This window comes from Capra hircus, chromosome 21, assembly GCF_001704415.2.
Source record: "Capra hircus breed San Clemente chromosome 21, ASM170441v1, whole genome shotgun sequence".
Lineage (NCBI taxonomy): Eukaryota > Metazoa > Chordata > Mammalia > Artiodactyla > Bovidae > Capra > Capra hircus.
In genome coordinates, this window is record NC_030828.1 from 68,191,238 (window position 1) to 68,198,299 (window position 7,062).

At 61.4% G+C, this 7,062-nt stretch overlaps 1 long non-coding RNA gene across 1 annotated transcript; it reads right to left on the reverse strand.

Moving 5' to 3' along the window:
* On the reverse strand, positions 1,908-5,898 carry LOC102176649. The gene is made up of 3 exons (XR_310932.2): positions 5,403-5,898; positions 3,512-3,610; positions 1,908-2,619 (listed from the first exon to the last, which is right to left on the reverse strand). It is a non-coding gene; the product is annotated as an uncharacterized LOC102176649 (long non-coding RNA).

Genomic DNA, 7,062 nt, shown 5'->3' on the forward strand with positions numbered 1-7,062 from the left:
CTACCCGGGCCCAGCCCAGGGACACCTCTCCGAAGGGCTCAGGGGCCAGAAACCAGGATCTGCCGGCGTCTGTCCCCTGGCCACCTCCTTCCAGCCCCGCTGGGAGCCTGCATGTGGGTGTGGGCAGAGGGGCCGCCTGGGGAGCCTCATGGGGGGACCTCGTTGGTCACCTGATTGAGGCTGCTCGGCAGTGAACGGGGAGCCCAGACCCGGACGCCAGCCATCTGGTGCAGGACGCCACGGTCCTTCCCACACGCCCGTGCCCGGAGGGCGGGGGCCTCAGGTCAGGTGGGACGCGCTGAGCAGCTCACTGTGAGCCCCAGCACACAGGCTCACACACCACACACACTCACACTACACACACACACACACACCACACACATACCACACACTCACACCACACACTCACACCACACACTCACACCACACACTCACACCACACACACTCACACACCACACACATACACCACACACACACACACCATATACACTCACACACCCCACAACACATACACTCACACACTCCACACACACAACACATATACAACACACACACACACACGCTCACACACACACACGCTCACGCAGCGCACTCGCGCCGTGGTCTGGGCGGCAGGGCCCTCTGCCCGTCACAGCAGGCGCTCCTGCCGTCCCTCCGCCCCACCCGGCTGCCGCCGCTGCTGCCCCCGTGTCGCCCTCCCTCGGGCACCCACGAGCCGCCGCAGAGCCTCGCTCCACTCTCAGGCCAGGAGGGGAGAGGGTCCTCCTGCTGCTCGGGCGGAGGGGCACCGCGGGGCCGCGAAGGGTGGCCTGGGCCCCAGCAGCGCCGGCGGCCGTGCGGGCTCGGGAAGCCGCTCGTGAACACGGACGGCGGCGGGCTTCTTCTCTGGGGGTCAGACAGCCGCCGCCAGGCCGCCTCCCGGGCGCCTTCCCACTTGAGACGCGGGCCCTGCGTCGCTGCAGGTTTGGGGGCGTTTTCAGCCTGTGCTTCAGCCCCCAGGGCCCCTCCCATCAGGTGGGCTGGCAGGGGGCCGGGGGGCCACCCAGGCCTGGTCTCCGGCTCTCCGGGGCTTCCTCTCGGGCCAGCAGGGAGGCTCTTCTCTGATGCCCGACCTGTGAGACCACCCAGCTCCACCCCAGGCTCACCTACCCCCACCCAGCCACGACACACACGACCAGACCTCTCTCAAGGCTGCTCCCAGGCCTGGGGGGACAAGCCCGGCCCAGGCCAGCCAGCAGGGGCCAAACCCCCAGCAGTTTGGGGGTCCCAGCCCCCCGACCCCCCAAGGAGGCCTCCCTTCATCCCCTGGGGCCTCCCTGGGAACTGCCCCCTCCAGCCTTGCACTTTGCTTGTGGCGGGGAGGAGGGAGAGGCCTCTGCGGAAGCCCAGCCTGGGGTGGCTCAACCCACCGGCTGCCGTCCCGACCCCGCGAGGGGTGCTCATCACCTTCGTGGCCCCTGAGCTCTGCGGCAGCAACACGCTCCCACCTCGAGTCACCTCCTCAAAGCCACCCTCCCGACCAGCGTGCGTGACCGACCGTGCAGGCCCTCCCCAGCGTCCTCGGCCGCTTCCCCCCACCTCCACAGCCCTTACCACTGCAGACAGGCCCCGCGGAGGCTCAGCCCCGAGCCCCACCCTGACCCCGCCAGCCCCGCGGCCCCGCCTCTGCCTGCCCTGCTCAGCGTCCCGCTCGGCGCAGCTGTTCAGAGAGTCCTTGGTGAGCGAAGGCTCTGGCACAGCTGCCTGATTCCCTCGCACCCACGGCTCGCGGTGCGCTGGGCTGTGTCTTGAACTTACTTTGGCACAAAATGCTCTGCTAAAGAGCAGTGTTTCGGCGCGTGGGGGGCAGGTCTATGCAATTTTTTTAATTTTAAAAGTAGTTTCGGGGACTTCCCTGCCAGTCCAGTGGTTAAGACTCCATGCTTCCAATGCAGGGGACACAGCTTTGATCCCTGGTCAGGGAACCAAGACCCCACAAGCCTTAAGGCGTGACCCAAAGGAAAACAGTAATTTGGTGCTTGTTTGAAAAGTATAGCCTGTGATGGACTGATTGTGCCCCCCCCCATTCACATGTGGACACCTAACCCCCAAGGTGATGGCATTTGAAGGCCGGTCTACAGGAGGTGACGAGGTCCTGAGCGTGGAGCCCCCAAGAGTGGAATTAGTGCGCTAATGAAAGAGACCCCTGAACTCTCCCACCAGTGAGGACACAGCGAGGAGACCCGGACACTATGAACCGGGAAGCTGGTCCTCACTCAGCGCTGAACGTGCTCGCGCTTTAATCTAGATTTGCCGCCGCCAGAACCGCGAGGAATAGATTTCTGATCATAAGCCGCCCGGCGTGCGGGTGCTCGGCCACAGCAGCCCAAACGGGTGGAGGTGAGCACACACAGGACCCCCGTCAGATGAATTTGCAGCCTTAGAAGGAGAGCTCTCAGCTGAACAGGGGGAGCTCTGACAGCGGGGTGTCTGCTGACGGATGGCCCCCCCGACCAGCACACGGTGAGGACTCGGACCGTGACTCCGAGCAGGTTGGAGGCTCCTCTCAGCAGCGACATGGACCAGACCAGGCAGAACCCTGGCTTCCCCCAGAGCCCACCTTGGGAGTGCATCTTGAGCTGGAAGGCAGGGAGATATTTTTGCGTTAGAAGTGTTTGCTGAGAGTGACTCTGCAGACGGGTAATTTAGCTGGTAATCACGCCGGCGCTGTTGTTTAGTCATCATTAGAAGCTGCACCTTGTGGCTGGTTAGAGCAGGAGGGAGAGACACACTCAATTAAGCTGGGTGAGCAGCGTGCACAGAGCCGGGCGGAGACCAGGTACAGCCTGAGAAGTCTCCACGCGGGCGAGTCAATCAGGGCGCCCTAATTGGAAAGTAGTCATAAAAAGTAATTGAGTTTAATACATAATTTAGATCATTACCCGTTAAGTTAATGCCTCCTGCTTAGGTGTGGGGAGAAAATTATTTATCTGGTAGACGGGAGGATTTCATTTGTTTTTATAATAGAATGTTCGCCAATTGACTTTAATAAGAGCCGTTTGTTCAATCAGATTCTGAATTGGCGCGTAGGCTGGAAGTTCATATGTTAATTTTGACGCGCTCTGCCTGGCGCTTCCTCCCCCACCCCGAGCGCCTGGCGTGTCCCGGGGGCTCCTCCGCCTCCCCAGCCCAGCCCAGGTCCGCTCCCCAGAAACGCAGCCCGTGTCTCTGGTGTCTGAGTGGGAGGCCGTTCGGCTCCTGGGTTCGTCTTCCTCATTTTTAGATTTAGAAGAAGAGAGATTAAAGACACTGCTGCTTCACTGGTGGGCCTTTTTCCTCTCAAAAGCACTTCTATTAAATACCGAGGAGGAGCTTAATAACCACCCCTCACTGGGGTCTCCCTGTCTGCGATTCATTGACTCATCTGTCTTTCTCAGGAATTTTGTGAAGTCGGGCGCCCTTGCTAACCCCGTTCCCACAGCAGCAGGCAGAGGGGCCCAGGACAAGCGCTGGCTGTGAATGAGGGCTTACCCTACACCGCTGGGTGGGGAGGAAGCTTGGATCCCAGCTCCTGGATGTGCAGCCTCAGGCTGGTAGGGTCATCACCACTCCGGGCCTCAGTCTTCAGACCTGCAAAATGGGGATAAGAAGGTGTGGTGTGAGGATGGAGGAGGCCATGCTGCTGAGCGTCGGTCCTGGGCCCCCTCCTTGAGCAAGCTTCCCTGCCCCACCCCCAGCTGTCCACGAAGCAAGAAGGCACTTGAGTGAGAGGCAGAAGACCCTCCCCTTACCCCCTGCAGCCCACGAGAAGGTGGGATCCCTTCCTCTCTCAGCCTCGATGTCCTGTCTACAAAGCAGATGATGACAACCTCTACCCAGGGGCTGCGGCTGCTGCTGACCCCCCCTCCCCGCCCCCATCATCACGAGTCTTGCTGACAGGCCACAGGGCTTTCCTGGTGTTCACCATGGAGCAGCTGGCCTGGGGACCCCAAGCCCCCATCACGGGGAGCTGGGCCGGGTCGCCAACCCCACACAGCTCCTTTGTCAGCCTTGAGGACAGGAGGCCCAGGGCGCACGGCCTCCACCCCAATGGGCCTCTGGCCTCTCCAGCTCCACACTGTGTTTCCCTCTGGGTCGGAATACTGGAGCCGGCAGCCATTCCCTTCTCCAGGGGACCTTCCCCACCCAGGGATTGAACTCGGGTCTCCTGCATTGCAGGCGGATTCTTTATCAGCTGAGCCTCCACGGAGGCCCACGTTTCCCCAGCAGCACTTAGCAAAGGTGAGCCCCTTCTTCAGCCCACGGCACTGCCCACTTCCTGTGGGGACGGCCTCTGGAAGGCAGATATCACTGAGGCCTGGGGTGTGGGGGGTCTCCACTCTGGGACACAGATGGCCCCACACAGCCCCCGAAGGAGCAGGCAGCTCGGGAGCCACCCTGAGACCCACAGGAGGCGGAAGCTGGGGGTCCTGGGGCGTTACACCCACGGAACGTTGGAATCAACACGTTTAGCTGTGAAGCCCTGAGGTTATATAACATCACAAAAGGTAACGCTGGGGTTGAACAGGGTTTATAAAATCTGGGACTCTTAAAACAGGCCTGGGACTTCCCTGGTGGTCCAGGGAACTAAGATCCCACATGCCACATGGCACAGTGAAAGAAAACAAACAGGCCTGAGCCCTGGAGACGCCTGAGATGCAGTGAGGGGGGGGGAGGGGAGGAGAAGGGGGAGGGGAGGAGAAGGGGGGAGGGGAGGGGAGGGGAGGGGAGGGGGAGGGGCATCCATTTTGGAGACTGCCACTGCAGAAGCTTCCAGAATCCTTGCCTCCCGCAGTGCCTCATAGCTCCCAAAGCCCAGGTGTGCACGCCTTCTGCAAACTCCCCCGGACTCCTGGTCTCCTGACACGGCCAGACTCGGCTCTGGACTCGGGGACAAGCTGGGATACGTCCAGAGGAGCCCCCAGCTCATCCAGGCTGGAGCAGCAGGGAGGCCTGAGGGGACAGCCCGAGCCCTAGCACAGGGTCCATGGAGGGGGGGGGTGTGACTCCAGCGTGTCCTCCCATCCCCCACCATCCCGCCAAGTGGCCTGAAGTTCCTGGAGGCAAACGTCCCTTGCTGAGCCCTGTCCGTCTCTGAGTCCTGCTTGGTGCCAAGCCCTGGGGCAGCTGAACCACCCAAACAGTCACTCGGTGACTCAGAGACAGGGCGGGCAGGTCCCCAGTCTCGGGGCGCTGGGACCTCTGGGCCTTCCCGGCAGGACGTGGAGCCACGGAGGACAGCGAGAGAGGGAGGGAGACCCACCTGACCGCTGGAGAGCCGCGCCCTGGCCCCCACCAGCGCCAGCCTCAGAACCTCCCCACCCGCTCCGCCGCACGGGCCACGGGGCACTGGGCGCAAGGCTCACCGGGACTAGCTCCTCACCTTTCATGTCAGCAGGCTTGCAGGCTGGTGGCCCCGTACCCGGCGTCATACAAGGTCACAGCCAGTGTCTGCCCAGCGGACCGAGGCGGCACAGCCCTCCGCCACGGAGAGGCCCTCAGCTGTGGCCACCGCTCCGGAACAAAAGGAAGAGCTTGTTTACAAATTGTCCGCTGAAATTTAAGTTGCCAACACTGGCATCAGGCCTCGCCTGCCAGGCCACCCGGATTGGAGGGTGATTTATGAAGATTGCTTTACCTGCGGCCGCGCTGGTCTGTGCCGGCAAGTAATTCACACCAGGCTCATTTCGGATGCAGTCAGAGACCCCCGTATTTCTCCATGACAATGTAATCACAGAGCCACATTAAAAAGTCATTATTGTTTAGAATCCAGCTTGGTTTGAAAAACACTTACTATAAAATTCAACAGCCTTTGTAAATTACCGAAAGGTTTACTCAAGAATGCTAGGTGCCGTGATTTAGACGGGGAACTTACCACGTTATTGATTCTGTGGGATTTTGTCAGTTCCTGCATTTACGGGGGATGATTAGTGAGTAATCCGAGTAATAAACCCCTCCCTGTTGGTTCGTAAATAACGAAGAATTGAACTTGGGTCCTCAAATTTCCCAGGCAACTGCTCCTGCTCTGAAGAGTCTGAGACTCCACTTTGGATGGTTTTGTGGGGAGTCTGGGACTCCGTCGTCTAGAGGGCAGCGGACGGTGAGACTTTGCTTCCCGGCCCCTGGGAAGGGCTGGATGCAGTGTCCCAGGAGAGCAGCCGCTGAGCCAGGACTCTGCCAAGTGGGGTTTGCGTCTTTATGAGCAAGAAGTCCCTCACGGGCCACTGCAGAGGCTGGGCTCGGGGACTCCATCCTGGGGAATCCTGAGAGCTGGGAGCAGCCGCAGGCTAGCCTGAAACACGAAGACCACATGGGGCCTGGAGAGGCTGGGGACACGGGAGCTGGGCTATCAGCACAACCTCCGCCCCAGCAGACAAGGATGGCGGCCCCCCAGGAGACCCCCATCGGTCAGCTGCCCTGAGAACCCAGCCGCCCTGACCCCGGCCCAGGACTCGCCCTCAGCAGCCCGGGTCACCTGGAGCTAGTGGACAGTTTCTAGAACACCCTCCACGTCAGTCCTGCCTTAGGAGCTCCCGGCACACACAGCACATTGGAGACCCTGCCTGGCGGAGGGGGCTTCCCTGAGTTCCGTCGTGTTTCCTGCCGGCTCTGACACGCCTGTGACTGCAGCACAGCTGCCCACACTCCCGGGGCTGCCTGGGGAGCGGCCTGGGCCTGCGTCCCGCTCAGCCGGTGCCCCACACGGGGACAGAGGGCACGTGGCCTCCACACAGGCATAGCTGCTCCCGGGGCACCTCGGGGTGGGACCCGCCAGGCCCCATGCCGCGTCTTCCCCACAGAACCCAGCTTCGGACTGGGGCACAGGAGCCGACGTTGACGTCGACTGAACCAAAAGTGGACGGGAAAGGGACAGGAGCCACGTGCTAACCGAACCAAGTGGAGCCCAGTTGGGAGCGGATCAAAACTGAACTTCTCTGGAAAGTTAACACCGGGCGGCGGTGGATACCAGCCGGCCCCCACCCACCGGGTCGGAGGAGAGGACTCAGCCAGGGAGGTATTGACTCAGCCTGGCCCTGGGGAGT